The following is a 12,268-nucleotide window of genomic DNA, read 5'->3' on the forward strand; positions in this document are numbered from 1 at the left end:
TTTTTCAATATTATATGGAAATTTTATGATTTTGTGGAAACAAAACCATATTAGCAAGCATGATTCTTTTAGTTTTAATTTTATTAATCTGCATATAGATAACAACTTTGTGAAGGATGTGTATTGTGTGCAAAAATTAAGGTTTTGGCCGAGAGTTAAATACATTGTTTTTCTAATTTGTTAGGTATAGTGTAAGTTACTAATTTAAGTGCTTTTATAGAAAGTTCATTTTTTTAAATTTTGTTTCTGAAAGCCAATATACATTGCAGAACTAGTATAAGTACAAGGAACAGTATTTATATTTATTTATATGAGACATTATTGTGCCAAAACATACCAGTAAAACACCTTCTGAACGAGGCATGTAATATTTCCCAGAATTATATAAAATGATTTCTAAAAATAGCAAAATAAGTGTAGTTTATTTTTAGTGATCTATACCTCCCCAACTCCTGGCCTTCTCTTTTCTTCATCTTTGCCCTTATTTAAAGGATAATTTTCCCTTAAAATTGAGTTTTATGTGTCGCATTTAGTAGAAGCAGTGACGTCCATAATCTCAGTGGCCATCAGCTGTCCCCCTGGCCATGTCCTCTGCCCTGGGACCATCTCCCTTGCCCGTTAACGTTCTCCTATCTCTGCTTCTCTTTCTCAGCCAGTGTGTTCCCCCCAGATGCTTTGTGTACACATTTCCCTCTAGATTGGCTGCTGAAACCCGTCTCTCGAGAATGTAAATGTATTAATAGAAAATACAGAGAGCTGAGTGTATAAGCCTGCTTGAGCACATTTGCTTTTCCTGGTTTCATACTTGTATCCCCCATTGCAGTTGAATGTACAAGGGCCTTTGAGACGGCCGTATTTGTCTTTGGTATGTGATTGTCTCCTTTCCCCAATTTTCGTGTTTCTTGATTTTTAAATCAATAATATTCAGATGACTTGTTTTTGACTATAAGGAAGTAACAAAAGCATTTTGGTTTATATGTTTTAAGTAACAACTGTACAAATTCTTTCTGTTTGCTGGGTGCTCCCTTTGGGTATTTTGTAAATGGCGTCAGAGGAGGTGGGGCAGGGTGGTGGCTAAGAAGAGTGTGGCAAGGAAGATGGGGGAAGGTAACAGGGAAGATGCAAAGCACACTTCTGCCCCAACCCTCAGGATCAAGAACTCTGCCCTGGCCTCTGATGTTGAACTCAAAAACTGGATTTCACTCAGGCTTTGAAGGTGACAGCTACCTCTGATAGCCCGAGCATAAGTGAAGAAAGGTGGAGTGCACCACAGAAAGGAAAATATCCAGCTTCCCCTCTCGGATCACGCCTTGAAGACAGCCTTCTGGAGACAATCTGACAGGTTAAAACAGGAAGCGTTGGGATTATTCTAGCTGCAGCTACCTTTCTTGGCTATGTGTTGACTGGTCCTAGATAGAAACAGTGATTTTTCATTTTCGATCTTGGTTGAATTCAAGATGTATTTAATTATATGTCTACAAAAAGTCTGTCTTTTAACTGTTGTGTAAAATAAACCTAATCTATGGTTTCATTTTTATCATTAAAAAAAAGTTGTGCCTTAACAATATAGGGCATTGTATGTTAAATAAGGGAAAACAAAACCTTTTTTTAGTAGATGGGGAAAATAGGAACTTTTGCCATTAAAATTTAAGTTCTTTTAATGTTTTTAATGTTAGAGATAGGGGAAATTCATTAAAATTAAATAGAATTGATATAAAATTATTTTTTCATAACAGCATTTACAACTAAAGTATGTTTTTATAAGAACTGGCATCTTTGATGTATATAGGTCTGAAATGATAATTCATCTTTTGGTTTTTAATTTTAATAATATTAGACCTGGATAGATCACATTTTTACAAGTCTTACTTTTAAAGAAATCATTTCAGTATGCTATTATATCTGTTCTCCTAGTCCCCTAGACTCATTTTGTTCTAAAAAATAGGTATTTATTCATGGTAGCATATCAATAGTTTGTTAATGTTAAAAATACTGTATATTTTATGACACTACAAACCAGAACAGTTCCTAAGGGGGAGAGGATTATAATTCTGATTAGTAGTTACTGAGAGGGCAAGAAGAACTGAACTTTGTCCTTGAAAAGGAGGTTTTGATTTTTTGAGGTGCTGGTTATATAAATTGTTTATTTTTATTTCATTAAAGCTTGGCAGGTATATGCATTCCAATTTACCATTGGCAAAGATTTATTTATTTATTTTTAAGGTTGGGTGATTAATTAATTTTGCGGGAAAATGAGATTTGTAAGTAGTTTTCCTTTGAGATAATACAAGCCAAATTTTCAGAAGTTAAGGATGGTGAATATTAAAACAACTTGTTACGTATTGTGTTTGTAAGGGTTCCCTAAAGTATTATAATTAACATAACTTGTGTAAATTCCAAAAGCAAAAACTGTGTTTGATTAGTAGTATGTTCCGTTAAAATTTATTTTGAGGTGTATGTTATACACGTAGTAAATTTTTATTCAGGAACAACTTGCTCATCTGTATTTTTTTTATTAGGAAATAAAGCATCTGGGTTATCATTAGATCAGTTAACCTACAAGAAGATTTTATCTCTCGCCCTAAATTATCTCCTCTGGCTGCCTTTCTTAAGTTGTGTAAGGAGGGAACATTTGTGGACTTTCATTTTCCATGTGCCCTGTTGGCCACTACCGGCAGTAGCCCAAGCTAGCTTTTTCAGTCCCGCAGGAGAGGCCGTGTACTGCCATGAACTGTGGCACTGCCAAGGCTGGTTTTACTAGTCTGACAGTGTGAACTTCGGCAACTAGATGTGTTTGCGCCAGGGGTTGAGTTTCCTGTCTATGCCCCTGCCTCTTCAAACTTTTTTTCTTGTCATCCTCACTTCCTGTTAATCCCTTTTTTATACCCGGCTAACAGTGATGAGAGAAATTAAAATAAAAATACTTGCCCTTTGAATACTCCTTCCCTGAAGCCGTGGAAGAACTAGACTAGACCATTTGTTATTGCCAACACGTGCTTAGACACCATTTTCTGCCTTACCCCACACCACCAAATTCCGAGTGGGTCCCAATTTCACCCTCTGCTAGGAAGTTAACTCTCCTGCATGTTTTTAGAGCAGATTTTTTTATACCTCACAGCACCACTTCTATGTGCTGTTGGTAGATCGTAGACTTCTTAAGGATAGGGATTACGTTGGTGATTTTTATATTTCCATCTCAACCCCGGCACCTAGCCCAGTCTCTTGCACAAGTCAGGTGCTTAGTGTCTGTTAAACGAGATTGACTGAAGGATTGCTACTAGTATTAGCATGTTCATCCCTCTGCCATATAAGCTTGTTTTGTTTCCTTTGCAAATCTTTATATTAGGAATTATACTGCATATGCTAAATTGTTATTAAAAGTTTTGCCTTCTTCAGATACTACCCTAGGCCAATTCACTATAGAAAATGGATTGCTTCCAATGACATAATTATCCCAAACTCTGCCCCAGATACATTTTTCCAAACAGAATTCCCTGAATAAATTGGTTATGTCTGAAAGAGATTGGGGTAATGCATCTGTTCTCTGGTCTCTCTCTCTCTCTCTCTCTCTCTTTTTTTATTATGGTGAAACATGAAAGTTTACCATTTTAACCATTTTTAAGTGTACAATTCAGTGGCATTGAATACATTTATAATGTGCAATCTTCACCACTATCCATTTACAGAACCTATTCATCATTTCCAAACCAAAACTCGGCAGGGGGTGGTCTATACCCACTGGGCAGTAACTCCCCATTCTCTGTTGCCCTTACCAGCCCCTGGGAGCTCTGTTCTGCTTTCTGTCTGTGAATTCATCTGCTTTTGAACTCTTACGATAGGATTCTGTATCTTCTTTCTCACCATGTATGGGGAAGTCATCTGTGTGAGAATGGTTGTATATGACAAACAGAACAAAGCTACAACTTGAAATCTTTATTAGATTTTTTAAAGTAACTAAGATGGAGGATAGGAAAAGGAAAGCAAAAGAAGAAAACAAAATTATAGAAAGGTGGTAATATAAAAAGTATAATGAAAAAGATACCCAAGGCATTTGTTCTCAAGTCTTGTAGGTGATGAACAGACATCATTCAGCCTCTTTAGGATTTTTATTACCCACGTTACCTGAATTTCTTCAGCTGCTCTTCTTAAATATTAAATATAAATTGACATTTTTCAAATGCATGATTTTTCTGAAATTTTTCTTGAGAAAGTATATGTCGACTTGTAAAGATGGAAGGATGGGGGAGACTGGGCTGGCTCCCAAACCTGGCAAGCCCTGTCCCAGCTGCCAACGTCGGGGTAGCCGGTGTTCTGGCGTTCACTACCACTACTTCTGTGTACTTCCAGGCATTCTCTAGGCTGCAGTTGCATAAAGAGGCAGAAAGTATCTAATTGAATACAGTAAGAAGCACATGGCCTTCTTGGTGCCTTTAATTTAGAGCTCTGAGATACTATTTTATATTGCCTGTGAGTCCTTTGGAATATTGAGTTCATATTAAAGCATAATAATTGTACTTATTGTTCTAAATGCAAAGTTCAGAAAAGGGCAGTTGGTGAGTGGTGTACTTTGTTTAGCTCTCTTTCACTTGCTATGTTTTCTTTTTCTGACCACTGGTGAGACGGGAAATTTAAATCCATGACAACCACTTTTAAGTCCATGCCATCTATCCAGAAAATACCAGTCATTTCCATGGTTGCTGGTGAGCTTTGTTCACAGTGTATTTTAATTTCATGGAATACTACAGGTCACCTCTATGGCTCTCCTTTGTGATTCTGTTACCATGCGTGTCATATATCCTGACATGAAAAAACATTTCTGTTCCTCAATAGCCAAGATAATAAAGTAGCATCACTCGCTATGGCCTTGTGCCACTACCCAAGTATAAGCAGAGTCCACCTCTTGCCCTGAAACGGCTTTGGTCATGGACTATGCAAAAGCATGGAAGGTGAGCTTGTAAAGAGGGCAGAGTGGGGTACCTCTCTGCATTGAACTTTGTCGTGGTTGAGCAATCCTTCCCGGAAACTGTCTTGATCCCTTTTATTTCAACGACCTCATTTTCTTCTGTTTTCCTCTTACCTCTGACTTCTTTTCAGTTTCTTTGCTGGGTCCTCTGCTACTGTCCATCCCTCCAATGTTTGTGTTTCCAAAGGCTCCATTCTTGGGCCACTATTCATCATATTCAGCATATTCTCCCAGGGCATTTTCAACTATCACCAACGTGCCAGTGACCCCAAATTTGTATCTCCCTGCTTTAAATTTCTCCTACACCTTAGACCCATATTTCAAAATACATACCTTTAATTGGCTATACTGCATGATACTCAAATTCAACATGTTCAAATCTGAAATAATTATATTTCAACACCCAACCTCCAGTAATCTTAGCTAAAGACATGTCCAAAATGTCTCCCAAATTAGAAAACTTGGAGATTTGTTCATCCACTTTCTCTAGTTGCATACCCCTCCCTATTTTCACTCTAGCTCTAAGAACTTGTTAAACTTATTGCTGTCCATTTACACTGAACAATTTTAGAATCTGTCACTAGTTTAAGAGATTTTAAAATTTATTGTGGGGGTAGTACTGGAGGTAGTTTTTATTTTAACTAAGTTTTCTCCCTAATTATACACAACGCATGCTCGAAGAGAAAATAAGTAAAATACAGATACGCACAAAAGATAAAACCACCCTAATCCCACCACTCAAAGATAACCATAATTCACGTTTTTACATGCGTGTTTTTTCCTATATTTTCTTATATATGCTTCTTTCAACAATAATAGAAATATGGCTATTTTTCTCTGCTTTTCTACTTAGCAACGTAACTTTGATGTTTTCATGTCAATAGATAGTCTTAACAGCATACGTTTTAATAATTACATCAGCCAAAATTGCAGAATCCCCTATATGTAACATGTTTTGGACTGCTTTAAGATGTTCTGTTTATCATGGGATTTCATCAGTTTAGTTATGATGTGCCTTGGTGTGGTCTTCTTTCTGCTTATCTTGCTTTAGGTTTGTTGACTTTGGATTTGTATCCAAAGTATCCTTGTTCAAAAGGATACTTTTGAACAAATATAAAAAAATTTGTGCTGATTATGTCTTCAAATAATATGCAGTCCTCCCTTCTCAGCTTCTCTCCTGATATTAGTTACTTTTAAGATAGGCTACTTAATATTGCCCCAGAGGCGATTGACGGTCTGCTCATTATTTTTTTTGTTTTTTAGTCTTTTTCTGCTTAAATTTAGATAATTTTTATTGTCATGTCTTCCAATTTACTTCTATTGCCCTGTATCTAACCTATTAATTTCTATCCAGGGAATTCTTTATTCTGATACTGTGACTTTCAGCTTTAAAGTTTCCCATTAGATATTTTCTAGTTTTTATTTGCCTCCTCATTTTATTCAAGTTTTACTTTAAATTCTCAAAAATATTTATAATGTTTGTTTTAAAGTCTTGTCTGATTTTCCATCAACTGTGTCATTTCTACATCTTTTCTGTTGATTTATGTTTTCTTCTAATTCTGGACAATATTTTCCTGACTCTGCATATGTAGTACCTTTTGATTTCAAGAAGTGAGCATCTTGAGCAATAAAAAGTTATTTCAACAAAATTTTAAATTGGTTTAAGAAGGCGCATGTCTTCTAGAGGACATAGTATTTACTCTAGCTTTCGTTTTGTTTTGTTTTGTTTTGTTTTGTTGAGACAGGGTCTCTAGCTCCAGCACCCAGGCTGGAGTGCAGTGGCGTCATCACGGCTCATTGCAATCTCAAACTCTTGGGCTCACAGGATCCTCCTGCCTCAGCCTCCTGAGTTGCTGGGACTACAGGCACATGCCACCGCTAATTTATTTTATTTTTGTAGAGGGGTTCTTGCTACGTTGCCCAGGCTGGTCTCAAACTCCCAGGCTCAAGTGATCCTCCTGCCTCAGCCTCCCAAAGTGGGATTATGAGTGTGAGCCACCTCACCTGGACTGCTCTAACTTATTTTTAATCATCTTGTTGAATATCAATATTTTGTCACTTGGTCGTTATGAAACATCAGGGGAAAAAAAAGAAACAATAAAGCATGATCTACAAATAAAGTAGTTCCTTTACTATTTTTTTCCTTTAAGACCATGAATGTGATGGGTTGAGTTATAACAAATAAAATTTGATGATTAGTGTTTTGAGAATTACTATGCACCAGACTACACATGTAGTCTAATCAAAATGTCAGGATTACTATAATGCACACAATTTAAGCCATTTAGTCATTGGAGTATAAGAAATTTTACACTCTAGACTTTTGTTTTCTGAAGATGAACCTCCTCTATTTTTATAATTTGCATGAACTTGAGTTATATATTGAATTTTAAAGCTATTTATATGGTAATAAAAGCAGAATAACAGTCAAGTTAGAGCTCGAGCTCTGTCATTTGTGAAGGCCATAAAAAGCATTTCCAACTAGAAAAGAAGAAATCTATTTTTGTTCAGAAAGAGTGCATTTTTTTAATCTTTAGTTCTTTCAGAGAGAATGTTTAAGGACTCCAGCAATTTGTTAATTATTGAAATCGGGGGAAATAATCGTCTCTATGTCAAGATGATTCCAGGCCTACTTCTTGGGAAAAATTTTTTTTGCTTAAATGGAAAAAGAGATTATTAAAGCCTGGGATGCACTATACACACACAAGAAAAGGGTGTTTGGGTGAACATTAAATAAAATATTAAAGTAAAAGTTGACCGAAAAAAATCAAGACATAGTGACTTCTGTACAGCAAGACAAGGAGTAGCACATGCTAATCACTCACTGTGCCAGCCGAGTGCACCGTGTCCTTTCCCTTCTGTAAGGGAAACTGCTTGCTGTTCCTCCCTCTGAGCTCTGGATCTGTTCCAAAATGTTCACATGAGGTATGCCACCAAGATGTCGATAGGTAGCAATAGAAGTGATTCAGTTTGGGACTTTATGAAAACAAGGCCTCCCAAGAGCATCCTTCCCACACTGTGAAAAGATCTTCACAAGCTTTAGGCGGTGTAGGTTACTCATGTATGACAACCATGAATGCTTTGGGGGGGGATTCTAATTGTAATTTATGATTCCATCTCTCAAAGAACTACTAAAACAACAACAAACTTTGTGACAGGTACAGCAGCCCAGAGAGCTGTTTCTTCTTTGTTGAGGCAGTGTAGTGTAGTGGTTGAAGGAACTGAGGGAATTTCACTCCAAAATATCACTTGATAGAGTATTCTGATATAAAGAGTATTTTGAATTAAAGGCCCTTAGAGATCAGCAGGCATTGAAAGGGGCTTTTCCTTTATCTCGATAAAGACCACAGGGACCCATCAAGAAGAATTGCCTTTCTTTCTCCTCGCTGGTATCTCAATATCTGTTGCAGGAAAGAGGATCAAGAATGAAACCAGACCTGGCCCAACCCATTTAAAAATAATGCCTGTCCCTCAGGTTAATTTAATTTCCGAAGAGAATCATTTACAAGTCAATCTGTTTCCCCCATCTTCATTCTCTTAAGTATCTAGTCATCCTCCCTAATAGTCCTTTATGTCCCTCAACAGAATTGCCTATATTCCTCATCTCCCCAGCCCCTCTAACATGAGAGTATGTAAGCTTCTGGACCCCATTGGGATATTGGGCAATCAGTCTGTGATTCTTCCCATGTGCACACTAAATAAATTTGTAATCCCTTTCTCTTATTAATCTGCCTTATTGTGCGTTGATCTTTCAGTAAACTTTCTTAGGGCAAAGAGGAAGTTCTTCACCCCAACATGGTGGACACAGGCACAGAAATCAGATGGGATAGCTTCCCATCTAGTTGAGTGACCTTGGACAAATGATTTATCTATCCTCTATATGCCTCAGTATTCTTATCTGCAAAATGAGGACAATTTTGTTTCCCCGTAAAGCTAATCCTGAGGCATCACATCGCCTATAAAACTTAACTATTGTTAACATTTTTAAGTTTTCCAATTCAGCCTCATCTGTGGGCCCCATACGGTCCCTGTCTCAGGAACCAGAATTGCTACAGTTGCTTCCCTGAATCTGTGTCTGGTATTGAACTAGAGAACATTCACAGTTTTTCCAGAATGTAAGCAGTCAAATTCCAGACCTTCCATTCAGAGCCTTCTCTGATAACTTAAAGAAAGTTGCTTTCCTCTAACTAAATACCGACCACCTGCTACTCATTACCGTTGGAATGGTTTCCTTTCGTTTTCTCAGCCCTGCAGCCTTTTGTTTCTTCTTGGGGGTTCTCTTTCTGACCCTCTGCAGTTTAAGATCCGTTTTCAGCTTTATGTTACCACAATAAAGGGGGGTTTTATCTCCTGGCTTTTTGGGGGTAGAGGGACAAACCCTTTCACACTGTGTGCAAGCTGGCTGCCCACGTGGAAGAGACATGGGTGCTTTTATGCTTTCGGTAGCATGGGATTAAATGCCCTTTCTGTCTATTGCAGCTCAGCCCCAGGTTTGGTATTCAATCATTTCACACATGTCTTCATAGAGGCCACGTAAGTTTGTTTGGTCTACATGTGTAGAAAGCATTGACTGACTGATAATTGCCAAATCATAATCTATACAACTAATTGGGTATAAAAATTAAAAAATATGACAAGATTTTGCATATAGGTAGAACTACCTATGTACCCATTTACTCAAAATAACCCTTATTAATGCCTGTTTTCTAGGCATTCCATTCAGTCAAGTATTTGCCTTAGGTTTTTAACATTTTTTTAATGAAGCATTTACTAATTGCATTAACATGAGCCGGGATAGTTTTGGTAGGCCTCCACCTTGTATTTCCAGCTTCCACGTGAGATGAATGTGCAGTAAATAAAATGCTCGCTTTAACATGTGATTAAATCTAAAAAACAAGTGACAATTTGTCTTAGCTCAGGCTGCTGTAATAATAGAGCAGACGGGGTGGTCTAAACAGGAAACGTTTATCTCATAGTTCTGGACATTGTAAGTCCAAGATCAGGGTGCCAGCAGGGTCAGGTTCTTGGTGACATCCCTCTTCCTGGTTTATAGACATCTGACTTCTTGCTGTGCCCTCACACGGCAGAAAGAGAGCTAACCAGCTCTCTAGCTTCTTCTTATAAAGGCACTAATCCCTTTCATAAGGCCTTCAGCCCCAGGAACTAATCACCTCCCAAAGGCCCCACCTCCTAATACCATCACATTGGGATTAAGGTTCCAACATATGAATCTGGGGTGGGGCACAAACATTCAGTCCATTGCATAACCCACTCTTTTCCAGATTCTTTCTGAGGTAGGGAAACAGCAGGCCCTGCTCGATAAAGAGTCATAAGACCCAACTCAAGGCCTCTGATAACAAAAAGGATGCTGTAGAGAAACTGGACAAAACCAGCTAGGACCAAGATGGCCACAATAAACTAGCTCAGCTTACACTCACTGCTCATTACACCCTGCTTATAATGTATTAGTGCACTAAATGATACTCCCACCAGTGCCATGACAGCTTACAAAGGCCATGGCAATTTCCAGAAGTTACCCTATATAGTCTAAACCATATACCCCATATGGTCTAAAAGGGGAGGGACCCTCAGTTCCGGGAACTCCCCACCTGCTTCCCAGAAATCTTATGAATAATTCTGCCACTGCTTAACATAAAATTTAATAGAAGATTACTTTATTACTCCATGAACAGGGGTAATAATCTGGGGAGGTCTTATCTCTGGTGCTACTTGGGTCTTCCTAATTATTTCAGAAAAAAAAAGGCAGAAGTTGTGGCTGCATGCCATGTGACTCAGGCTACATAACCCTGTTCCTCTCAAGACTCAGAATAATTTAAAGTTTCACCAGCTTTAAGTTTGAATTATTTAATTTCACATAATTGTTCTACAGTAGTATTGTACTTTTACAGACAAATCCTCTAAGTTTTAGTTACTTTTTGTTCAAAATTATTTCAAAATGATTTAATCATTTAAAGCAAATTATTTAAGGAATAAATGGAGCCTCAAACATTTGCATTCTTGGAGCTTTCAACAAATTACAATTATTGAAACAAGGATTGCAAACAGGAAAATATTGAAAGTTATTCCTAGAAAAGCAATGGAGGAACTGAACAAATTAAACAAGTGCACAGCAGCGTGTAAGATTTAGTTTTGAAATTCTACAGATGCACCTCGTAGTATCTTGAATTGAGGTAAAAAAACTTTTGATAGAGATACTCTTTTATATTAGACAAATTTATGTTTTGTGCTAGAATGAAATAAAACGGAATGAGCACAATTTTTCTGTCTTTAAATGTGGAGTGACATTCAAAAAGAATTATAAATACTGATGGCTTATTGGATGACTTTTGCCATATAAATATTTGTTGGAAAAAGATATTCTAAATGAAGAAAAAAAAGACAGTTACACTGTCTCTGTAAATATTCGGGCTGCATTACTTACCTATTTCAATATGAACAAAGTTAGAATTGACAATACATTTAATTTACTTGAACTTGCACTGAGCTTAACAGGTTCTTTAGCATCTGTCTGAATTAAAAATATAATTTTACCTTAAAAAAGTCAATTTTTCTTTACTGAGAAGCGAAACACCCCAAAGCATAGTGACTTAAAATAATAATTACTTATTAGCACAAGATTCTGTGTGTTGGCAATTTGGGCTGGGCCCAGCTGGGTGGTTCTTCTGCTGGTCTTGGATAGGCTCACTCATGTGATTACAGTCTTCTGGCAGGTTGGCTGGGGAGTGTTTTGTCCTGAATGGCTTCTATCATATGTTGGATGGTTGCTGACTGTTAACTGGTGAAGGCTATTTTTACTGAGATGAAAGGAGTGACTGGGATGCATGTCTCCAACAGGTTATCTTGGGCTCATTTATATGGTAATGAATGCAGTGTTCCCAAGAGCAAGATGAGAGTGCAAGCCCAATCAATTTGAACATTGAACGTGTTTTTTAATCTCATGCTTGCATCACACTTGCTAATGTTCTATTAGCCAGAGAAAGTCACTTGGGCAAGCCTAGTTAAGGGATGACACAGTCACAGTGCACAGGGATATGCAAGTGGAGTTGAGAATAAGATATATTCAGTTTTGCAATCGTCACAGATGTCAACAGTTTCCAATAGAATAAAACACAATTTTCTATGTTATGGAAAGGTGAAAATAAGTTCCTATTGAAGAAAAATATTCAGAAAATTATCAGTGACACAATGTTAGAAACAGATATGGCTATGAGACTGATTAAGGAATGTAAATTTTACCAAAAATAATTATTGTTATGTTATTTTCAAGTGCTTACATAATCAATA

The sequence above is a fragment of the Propithecus coquereli genome, unplaced genomic scaffold (genome assembly GCF_000956105.1).
Source record: "Propithecus coquereli isolate 6110/MARCELLA unplaced genomic scaffold, Pcoq_1.0 Scaffold71, whole genome shotgun sequence".
Taxonomy (NCBI): Eukaryota; Metazoa; Chordata; class Mammalia; order Primates; family Indriidae; genus Propithecus; species Propithecus coquereli.